The 10,965-nt window shown below is 51.2% G+C and overlaps 1 protein-coding gene across 3 annotated transcripts in view; it reads right to left on the bottom strand.

Moving 5' to 3' along the window:
- Positions 1-10,965, bottom strand: part of INPP5J (inositol polyphosphate-5-phosphatase J) — a 372,973-nt gene that overhangs the window by 158,347 nt on the left and 203,661 nt on the right. The window contains exon 1 of one of the 3 annotated variants that reach the window (XM_085636026.1): positions 1,042-1,283. The exons of 1 other annotated variant lie outside the window; for it this stretch is intronic. The gene's annotated coding sequence lies outside the window, so the exon portion shown is untranslated. Of the gene's footprint in view, positions 1-1,041; positions 1,284-10,965 lie in introns of those variants that run through there. One more of the 3 variants, XM_085636027.1, reaches the window with a different exon arrangement.

Here is a 10,965-nt window from a genome sequence, read left to right as displayed (position 1 = left end):
ACACGGGGGTCAGGCGTAGAGCGAGATAGCGAGGGGGAGACGGAACCCATGGGAGAGAGAAGTACACATAGAAGTGGAGCGGAATAGAGGGTGAGATGAAAACCAGGGCAGCGGAAGGGAGATATACACTGGGGTCGGAAGTGGAGCGAGAGAGGGGGAAGGAAACAAGGGCAGAGAGAGACACACACATAGGGATTAGAAGGGGAGTGAGCGAGAGTGAGAAGGAAACAAGGGCAGCTAGAGTTACACGCTTGGAGGTCATAAGAGAGATGTGGAAACAAGGGCAGAAGGAGAGAGACACACGGGGAAGAGGAGCGAGATAGTGAGGTAAGGAAACAAGGGCAGAAGGAGTGACAGATGCACACGGGGTTCAGAAGTGGAGCGAGATGGCGAGAGGGAGAAGGAAACAAGGGCAGAGGGAGAGACGCATGCGGTGAGAAGAGGAGAGAGACAGGGCAGAGAAGGATACACAGGTGTTAAGAAGTGGGGGGTGAAAGCGAGGGGAGACGGAAACAAGAGCAGAAAGAGAGAGTGACACGCATGGGGGTCGGGCGTGGAGCGAGATAGCGAGGGGGAGACGGAACCTAGGGGAGGGAGACGTGCACAGACACAGGGCGGTCAGAAGTGGAGCGGATAGAGGGTAAGATGAAAACCAGGGCAGCGGGAGGGAGATGTGCACACGGGGTCAGAAGTGGAGCGAGAGAGAGGGGGGATGGATACAAGGGCAGAGGGAGAGCGATACACATACAGGGGGCTCAGAAGGAGACCGAGAGAGGGGGAACAAGGGCAGAGGGAGACACACGGAGCTCAGAAGTAGAGAGGGAGAGCGAGGCGGGGGGCAGAGGGAGCGAGAAGCCGGCAGGAAGGGTAGATGTGGCATGCGAGATGGGCGAGGAGGCGCAGGGGAGGAGAGGCCGCGGCCAGTGACCTTCGCCGCGGTGAAATTGATGCCACCCTCTGGCAGGGTTGCCCTCATTAACCCCCTTCCCTCCAGCTGTCAAGAGCGTCCATGATCTCGGGGTCTGGGAGGGATGCAGTTACCTGGTGCCGCCAGGTGCTCCCTCTGTGGGTTGCAGGCGGCTCCCTGCCTGGGGGGAACGGTCCCTGCCGCAGCGGCCACCCCTGCTCGGTGCCCAGCTCCCTCAGTGCCCGCCGCTGCTGCCCCCCTCCTCGCCCATCGCTGATAGCAGCGTGTGTGCGGGCGCAGGATCCCTCCTGCAGCCCGAGCTCCAGTGACATCAGCAGCCAGCAACCTGCTGGGGATTTAAAGGGACAGCAGCAGCAGCAAGAGGCCTGCAGCAGGAAGTACCACCAGGGGCACCTGGAGTCGGGCACGGGCACTGTGCTTCCGCTGGAGCCTGACACGGGCATAGTGCACATACTGGAGTCTCGCTGAGTGCGAGGGGGATCCTGATGCGGGCATAGTGCTCGCCCCGGGGTATGGCAGACACAGGCATAGTGATACGCTGGATCCTGGCACGAGCATAGTGCGCATAATCAAGCCCGATCTAATGTACATAGACATGCTGAGACACTGGAACCCGGAGCGGGTATAGTGCTCGCCCTGGAGTATGACTGATATAGGCACAGTGTTACACCCTCGGCCTGACACAGGTATGGTGCGAGTCCTGGAACCTGGCTTGCAGAGGCACGGTGCTTCACGGGAGTCTAAAGCCAGCACTGTGCTTGCACACTGACTCTTACCCAAGGTTAGCGCACTGACACCTGCACCATACACCCTGGCACGGACACAGCGCTCGCCCTGGAGCCTGACACTGGCATAGTGGGGGCACGGAGCCCAACGAACACATGTGCAATGCTACACCGGAGCCCGACATGAGATTCACGTACCTGGGAGCCTCACACCAGCACAGCGCTCAGATTGGATCCGAACGGGGCATAGCGCTCGCCTAGGGGTTCTGATTGGCATGCGCACTGTGTTACACTGTAGCCAGGTGGGAGCACAGTGCTGCACTGCAGCCAGGTGAGAGCACAGTGCTACACTGGAGCCTGACACGTGGTTGGAGCACATTGGAGTTTTACACCAGCACAGTGCTCAAACTGGAGCCTGGCACGGGGTATAGTGCGCCCCCTGGAGCCTGACTGGCATAGGCACAGGGTTAACCCAAGGATAGCGCACTGACACCTGCGCCATATACCCTGACACGGGCACAGCGCTCACCAGGGAGCCTGGCACGGGCATCTTGTGGGTCCTCGAGAGTAACGGACACATGTACAGTTCTACAACACTGGACCCCGACACGAGGTTCACGCGCCTTGGGGGTCTGACACCAGAACATTGCTCGCACCCTGGGGTCTGACACCAGAACATTTCTCGCACCCTGGGGTCTGACTAGGGTGACCAACTGGCATGGGTGCAAATTCAGGACAGTGACTGTAAAAATTCAGGACAAAGGGTCAAAATTCAGGACAAAAATTCAGGACAGGAGGTCAAAATTCAGGACAAAAGGTAAGTTTTACGGACACATCCATTATCCATCCATCCACCCTTCCACCCTATTCATCCGTACACTCATCCATCCACTCTTCCACTCATCCATCCATTCACTCATCCATCCAGCCATTTACCTATCCAGCCATCCTATCACTTACTCATTCATCCACCCAGTCACTCATCCTTCCACCCATTCACCCGTTCAGTCATCCATTTACCCATCCTTCCTTTCTCTCTCAATTCCCCTTTCACTTAGCCATCCGTCCGTCCGTCCATCCACCCACCCATCCACTCATTAATCCATCCATTGAACCTATCAGTCATCCACCCTTTCACTCATCCATTCTTCCTTTCTCTCATCCATCCACCCTTTCACTCCTTCACTCATCTATCCATCCTTTTGTCCATCTACACGCCCTTTCACTCACTCATCCAGCCTTAATCCACCCTTTCACTCATCATTCCATCAATTCACCCTTTCACTTATCAATTCATGAATCTGCCCTTTCACTTATCAATTCATCAATACATCCATCATTTCTCTCATCCATCCACCCATTCACTCGCCCATCATGCACCCTTTCACTCATCCACCATCCATCCATCCATCATTTCACTCATCCATCCATCCCTTCACTTACTTACTCACTCACCGTTTCACATTAATTATGAGCTGAGCCTTTGTCTGCAGAGTTGCAGACAGAAGAGACCCATCAAGAACTTCACCCTCGCTGTAGTTCCTAAAGCAAGGGATGGGGTGGGGCAGGGTTCACTATGCCCCTGCACATAGGCAATCTGAAAAAGTGGAAAGCATGAGTCATGCATGATGCACAGTGCCTGGACGTGGGGCGACTGTGAGATAGTGTTGTTTCCAGAGCTTTAAGTGGGATGAAAACTAGGATTCTCTCCAAAACGGAGTTTGATGTAATTAAGGGTGTGGTTTAAAACACATAAGCTAAAATTCTGTGCTTAGTATAATGTGCCACCCAACTGGTATTTTTGTTGCTTTTGTCATTGTCTCCAGATATATAATACAACAAGTAACGTTACACCTAGAACAACTGTTACACCTACAACAAGCCAGAACTATTGGCTTTGTCAATAGTTGTTAGTTGCATAAAATAAAACAGCAGCAACCACGGCTTCCTTGAATATAATATTGAAAATGCGTCTGTTCGAAACCGATGAGATCTGAGAGAACTATAATCCTTTCCTTTGAACTTCTTTCACTGCCTTCATTTTGTTAACTGGATTCTCACCTAGCAGCAGCATGGGCATTTTTGCACTTCCATGGGACAGAATGACCTTCCCTGGACAGAGGCTGGAGGAGGCCACCACATGCTGTGCCAGCCCAGACTGACCCAATGTCATTCTGTATGTGGCAATCAGCCCCACACAGAATGACAATGGGCGGGGAGGGGCTGCGCCTTGTGCTCAGAGGAGTGCGAGGCGGTCCCCACAGGGAGCTGAGGCCTTTCACAGGGTAACAGCTCTGTTCCCTGAAAGGCCCAAAAGTTACGGACAAAAGGCGTCCGTAAAAGGGATCCTCACAGACAACGGACGTGAGGTCCCAATTACGGACGGTCCGTGAAATTTACGGACGGTTGGTCACCCTAGGTCTGACACCAGAACATTGCTCGCACCCTGGGGTCTGACACCAGAACATTGCTCGCACCCTGGCGCATGACAATGGTGTAGCGCGCTCTGGAGCCTGGCAGCTGTGTGGTACGCGCCATGGAGTCTGACGCGTGCACCGTGTTCAACTGGAGTAAGACACGAAGTTCGCGCACCCTGGAGTCTAACAGCAACAGTGCTCGCACAGGGGTAGAGTGACAGGCACGTGCCCACCCTCGAGTCTAACCCAAGGTTGGCACACTGACACCTGCGTCATGTGGCCTGACCCGGGTGCAGCGCTCATCCTGGAGCCTGGCACCGTGCGCCGTGGAGCCTGGCGGGGGTACATCTCAGCATGGACAACCCTGTGCGGTAGCAGCACGGAGGACTGCCATCTTAAGGAACACCATACGGGGATCTGCAGACCTGCTCAAATATGACAGCTTTCTAAAAAGTAACAACCAAAACATGCGGATCTGCTTCTCACACTGGTGCATCCTTCACACTGCAAGCGCTGCCTGCTGCTGCAGTGGTCATCACCACGCAAGCTTTGGCAAATTTCCCAGGTCCACGCGTGACTAGTTGCTGGAGTCCAATGTTTTTTTAAAATTCTGGGTCTTGTAGTCTCCGTTTTTCCAGAATCCAAAGAAAATAAACTGCACCTGAACAGCTCTGTGCTACAGCTGGGAAACTTGGCAGCCATGTGCACAACATAAAAACACTTCCCTCACAGGGTAAAAACACAAAGGAAACAATCCTCCGAACGCAATCCTACACGGTGCAGCGTGCTATGTAGACAGACTTCACTGGCCATATAGCTACTAAGCGCTATATAAATGTATCAATACAACAGACTATGCTACACTGAAGCCTGAGGCAATGTTTGCGCACCTTGGAGCCTGACCCTGGTGCTGTGCTCGAACCCTGGGCCTGACAGAATGCTCACCCTGGAGTCCACCACAAGGTAAGCGGTTCGCAGACCCTGCAGCCTGACACCTGCAGCTTGTAGCCTGACCCGGGTACAGTCCCCCCCTCGATTCTTACACAAGGTTCAAGCAGCCTGACAGAGGTATAGTGCTCACCCTGGAGTATGACACGGGGTTCAAGCCCGGCGCATGCCACTTGCACAGTTTTCACCCCCTAAGGTCTGACACATACACGGTGCCCGCACCCAGGGGCCTGACACAGATCCTGGGGTCTGACACAGACAGAGTGCTCACCCTCGATTCAAACACAAGGTGCATGCAGCCTGTCTTGAGTACAGTGCTCACCCTGGAGTATGAGCAAACAAATGATGGACGGAATGCTGAATAAATCATGCATTCACCTCCAGTCAAGAGATCTGGGTTAAATCCATCTTTCTTTTGCTCACCATGCCACCCCAGTTTAGACCCAACCATATGCAAATCAGTCTTGACCCTGTGCCTCATGGAAACAGTCCAGACCGAACTGCCAAGCCAGGTCCTCCCTGAACCGGAAACAAGCATTCTGGGACCGGTTTCTGGGTATTACCCTTCATCATGCAAAAAACAACAATTTGATGGACAGAATACAGAACAATCTCATACATTCACCCCAGTACAAAGATTTGGGTCTAAATCCATAATTTTTTGCTCACCATGCCATTCCAGTTTGGACCCAGTCATATGCCAATCAGTCTTGACCCTGCACCCGATGAGAACATTCCAGCCCGAACTGCCAGGCCAGGTCCTCCCTGAACTGGGAGCAAGCATCCTAGGACCGGTTTCGGGCTGTCAGCCCTCAACAGCCAGGATAGCTTGACTCCAGTCGCATGGAGAGCACGGGACCCACGTCTGGGCATACCCGTCCCACTCGGGGTGACAAATGTAAAGAGAACAATTGATGGACAGAATGCAGAACAATGTCATACACTCACCCCAGTACAGAGATCTGGGCCTAAATGCATCGTTTTTTTGCTCACCATGCCATTACAGAGGCAACATGCCTTAGTCAGCCAGGTCTGTTTCCATTTTGGGGCAATTTCTTTGGATGGATAGGATTCCAGTCTCAATAGAATCAGATTCCACATCTTCTGTTTTGAGAAGTGTTCTAACAGGTATGATGGGGTTTCAGAAATTTGTAAGATGGTATCACCGCCCACGCGTGTGTTTTGAGGGCCAAGGAGGCTTTATCTATTAACTGGGATTGTCGCTTGATGGCTCTATTGGCTATTTGTTGGAACTCAGAATAGGCCGATATTGTGAGCCAAGCATCCTCTAGCTTTAATGCTGAAAGGGATTGTTTCAAAACTTGCTCAACTTGAATTGCTTTTCCACCTCCTGCTAAGAATAATGGGCTAAAGAGTTTTCCTCCACTGCCCTCATTCTCCAGTAATATTTGACAAGGGCTCCTTGTCTTGTTTGTATCTGTTTTTTTAATCCAAATTCCAGTATTATCTGGGCTTGAGAAATGTGGCGTAGAATTAAGAATAGTTTTTCAAAGAGGCTAGTTTGTGCAGTGTTTAAAACTGTTGAATCCTTAGTATTTAACAGTTCCGATCCATGCAAAATGGATGGCAAGAATTTTGCTGCAATGACCTTTAATAGGTGGTTTGTTGAACAGTTGCTGTTTTTTCTGCAAGGTTTTAAATGCACATAGCAGTTGTTTTGCTTTTACTTGCCATAAATCCAGGTATTGCTTGTAGTTGAGATGGCGGTCAAGTAGTACCCCCAGATATTTATATGTTTCCACCTGGGCCAAGGTGGTGTTGTGTAACGTCCAGGTGAATTTAGGGTATTTTTGTGGGTACTGGAAAAGCACACGACCTTCGATTTTTGGAGGCAGATTACTAATTGAGCTGAGGATGTGTATACTGCTAGTTGGGTGATCAGCCGCTATAAGCCTCGAGGCATTTGGGACAGAAGAACAATGTTGTCGGCATATTGGAGGCTTGCTATTGGGAGATTACCTAATTTTGAGGGTCTTCTTGTGTTAAGCAAAGGTTGTTCTCTAAATCAGCTGTGTAGATGTTGAATAGACAAGGAGCCAAGACGCACCCCTGTTTTAAGCCGTTGATGGTTGGAATTTTGTTAGTTAGACTTCACCCATTCCCCTTTTTTATTTGGACCCAGCATCACGTAAACACAGTGCTTATACCCGGGGGCACTGCACAAGGACTGTGCTCACATGCAGTGCTCACTTTCCAGAGCCTGGAACAAGAAAAGTGTTCATACCCTGGAGACGTCTTGCACAAGTACAGTGCTCACTTTCCATAGCCTGGCACAAGCAAAGTGTTCATACCCTAGAGAAGCCTTGCACAAGCACAGTTCTCACTTTCCAGAGCCTGGCACGAGCAAAGTGTTCATACCCTAGAGAAGCCTTGCACAAGCACAGTGCTCACCCTCCAGAGCCTGGCACGAGCAAAGTGTTCATACCCTAGAGAAGCCTTGCACAAGCACAGTGCTCATTTTCCGGAGCCTGGCACGAGCAAAGTGTTCATACCATGGAGAAGCCTTGCACAAGCATAATGCTCACTTTACGAAGCCTGGCACAAGCAAAGTGTTCATACCCTGGAGAAGCCTTGCACAAGCACAGTGCTCACCCTCCGGAGCCTGGCACGAGCAAAGTGTTCATACCATGGAGAAGCCTTGCACAAGCACAATGCTCACTTTACGGAGCCTGGCACAAGCAAAGTGTTCATACCCTGGAGAAGCCTTGCACAAGCACAGTGCTCACCCTCCGGAGCCTGGCACGAGCAAAGTGTTCATACCATGGAGAAGCCTTGCACAAGCACAATGCTCACTTTACGGAGCCTGGCACAAGCAAAGTGTTCATACCCTGGAGAAGCATTGCACAAGCACAGTGCTCACTTTCCGGAGCCTGGCACAAGAAAGTGTTCATACCCAGGAGAAGCCTCACACAAGCACAGTGCTCACTTCCTGGAGCCTGGCACGAGCAAAGTGTTCATACCCTGGAGAAGCCTTGCACAAGCACAGTGCTCACTTTCCAGAGCCTGAAGCGAGCAAAGTGTTCGTTCATACCCTGGAGAAGCCTTGCACAAGCACAGTGCTCACTTTCTGGAGCCTGGCACAAGAAAGTGTTCATACCCAGGAGAAGCCTTGCACAAGCACAGTGCTTACTTTCCGGAGCCTGGCACAAGAAAGTGTTCATACCCAGGAGAAGCCTTACACAAGCACAGTGCTCACTTTCTGGAGCCTGGCACGAGCAAAGTATTCATACCCAGGAGAAGCCTTGCACAAGCACAGTGCTTACTTTCCGGAGCCTGGCACGAGCAAAGTATTCATACCCAGGAGAAGCCTTACACAAGCACAGTGCTTACTTCGTGGTTCCTGAGAAAAGCACAGTAACAGTGCTCATACAAGCACAGTGCTACGTCCTGCTGTCTAACAGAAGCACCGTGTTCATACCCTGGAGCCTGGCACAAGCACAGTGTCCATTTCCTGAAACCTGACACAATCAAAGTACTCACTTCCTGGAATCTGACCTTACAGTGCTCATACCTGGAGCCTGGCAAAATCACAATGCTCACTTCCTGGTGCCTGGCACAAGCGTAGTGCTGCCTTACTGAAGCCTGGCACAAGCACAGTGTCCATTTCCTGAAACCTGACACAAGCAAAGTACTCACTTCCTGGGATCTGACCTTGTGGTGCTCATAACCTGGAGCCCAACACAAGCACAGTGTTCATACCCTGGAGCCCGACACAAGCACAGTGATCGTGTCTTGGAGCCTGACACAAGCACAGTGTTCATACCCTGGGACGTGACACCAGCACAGTGATCCTTAAATGAGACCTGATACATGCACTGTTCATACCGTGGGACCTGAGCAGTGCTCACTTCCTGAGCCCTGGCCTATGTACAGCGTTCATACCCTGGGGCATGTATGTACAGTGTTCATATCAGGGGACTTGGCACATGTACAGTGTTCATACCCTAGGACCTGATACATGAGCAGTGCTCACTTCCTGCGCCCTGGTGTATGTACAGCGTTCATACCATGGGGCATGTATGTACAGTGTTCATATCGGGGGACTTGGCACATGTACAGTGTTCATACCCTAGGACTAACACATGAGCAGTGATCACTTCCTGAGCCCTGGTGTTTGTACAGTGTTCCTACCCTGGGGCACGTATGTACAGAGTTCATAACGTGGGACATGGCACATGAGATGTTCATCCCCTAGGACCTGACACATGAGCAGTGATCACTTCCTGGAGCCTGACTCAAAAACAGCGCTCATGACATGTGACTACATAAACCCAGTGTTCGTACCCTGGATTGTACACAAGCACAGTGAGCCTGAGTCTGACAGGCACAGTATTCACACCTCGCATCATGTTCCTTGCACACGGCACACCAATCACCTGCTGGACTCTGACGCAAGGACAATAAACTCTGCCAATTCAGCGTGACCCGTACACAGTGCATACAACCTGACCCTTGACACAAGGTGTGCTCGGATCTGACAGTGCTGAGTCCGCACAGCTCAGCTCTCACAAAAGCACAGTACTCACAGTGGGAGCGAGCAGGGCCGTTTCTACCACTAGGCAGGCCTAGGCGGCTGCCTAGGGCGGCAAAAGGTGAAGGGCGGCCGCAGCAAAAAAATGAAACGTCAACTGTCAGGAAGCACTAATAAAGCAGGTGCGTGTCCGAGTTGAAGCTCAAATTCAGGAACGCATAATCAGCCATAAACATTAGTGTGCTCGGTCGAGACTGGGCAGGTGTGCTTTCTCCCCAGAGTCCCCATATGTATCTATCATAATCATCATCAAAAATTAGCTGCGATCCTTGCATCCATGACTTTGCAATCCCAGTGCAGTTACCGTGAGGCCAGGTAACGTAGCTCCTTCAATTCTACCTCCGACCGACGTTCGGCGCCACGGGCGGAGGCTGTGCGCGCGCGGCCGGCAAGGGCCATGAGGCAGAGACAGAGAGTTCCCGCTGCGGCCTGGAGGCTTGCCTATCAGGTACCGGGGGAGGCAGCGGTGGGATCCATCCGGGTTGGCAGCCTGCGGCAGGCAGGTAGATGTAAAAAAAATGTATAGGGGGCTAAAGGCCTGGTCAGTTAGTTATAACCTGGCCCAGGCTAAGTATTAACCAAAGTAAAGTAAGCAAGCAGTAAGTTAGTTGAGCGGTCGTGTCTGTCTGGAGCCGAGGGTGGTTTGAAGTGCGTGCAGCAGGGCAGGCTCATTCCAGGCACGCCACCACTAAACCATAGCTGCCAAAACTCTAAGGCACGAAGAGTTGTGCACAGGTGGAAGAGGAGCCCTTGGAATATGTATCATGAGTTCCCAGGATGCACGGAAATCTCTGTCTGGCTGGGGCAGCTTTTTAGGCATACCTCTGGAAACGTTTTTGAATAGAAAAGAAAAGTTCTTTTAGCTGGAGATGTAAATATCTGGCCATATTTTTATGTTATTTTTTTGACTTAGGACTAACGTGGTCAGGGCCGGCTTTACGGCGGTGCGGCCGGTGCCACCGCACGGTGCACCGGGTGCTGGCTTCCTGGGGGCGCCTTGCTTGAAAGTTTATTATGCTTTTGAAGCACCTGCTGCAGCATTTCTTTCTCCCGGGCCTCACATAAATGTCACAATAACTCCTGTGATTAATTATCGTCCTGGAGAGAGATCAGTTTTTTGCATAGTTGAGGTTTTGACTTATGTGAAGTTAGTGCAGAGGGTTAATATGCCTGCTGCAAGGACGTGTATCAAGTAGATTACAGAGTGCGTATGATGTAAACAGATCAGCAGTTTACTGCTTTCAAAAGAGACATCCTTTTGTTACTTGTAATTTATAACTTAAAGTCCTAATATAGAATAGGGAGCTATCAACTTTCATCCTAGAACTGCATACACACTGCAAAGTATACATTCTTATTATTAAACAGAACTCTCAACTATGCGGTTTCTTTTTC

Source organism: Triturus cristatus, chromosome 11, assembly GCF_964204655.1.
Source record: "Triturus cristatus chromosome 11, aTriCri1.1, whole genome shotgun sequence".
Taxonomy (NCBI): Eukaryota; Metazoa; Chordata; class Amphibia; order Caudata; family Salamandridae; genus Triturus; species Triturus cristatus.
This window is presented reverse-complemented; position numbering and strand designations above follow the sequence as displayed.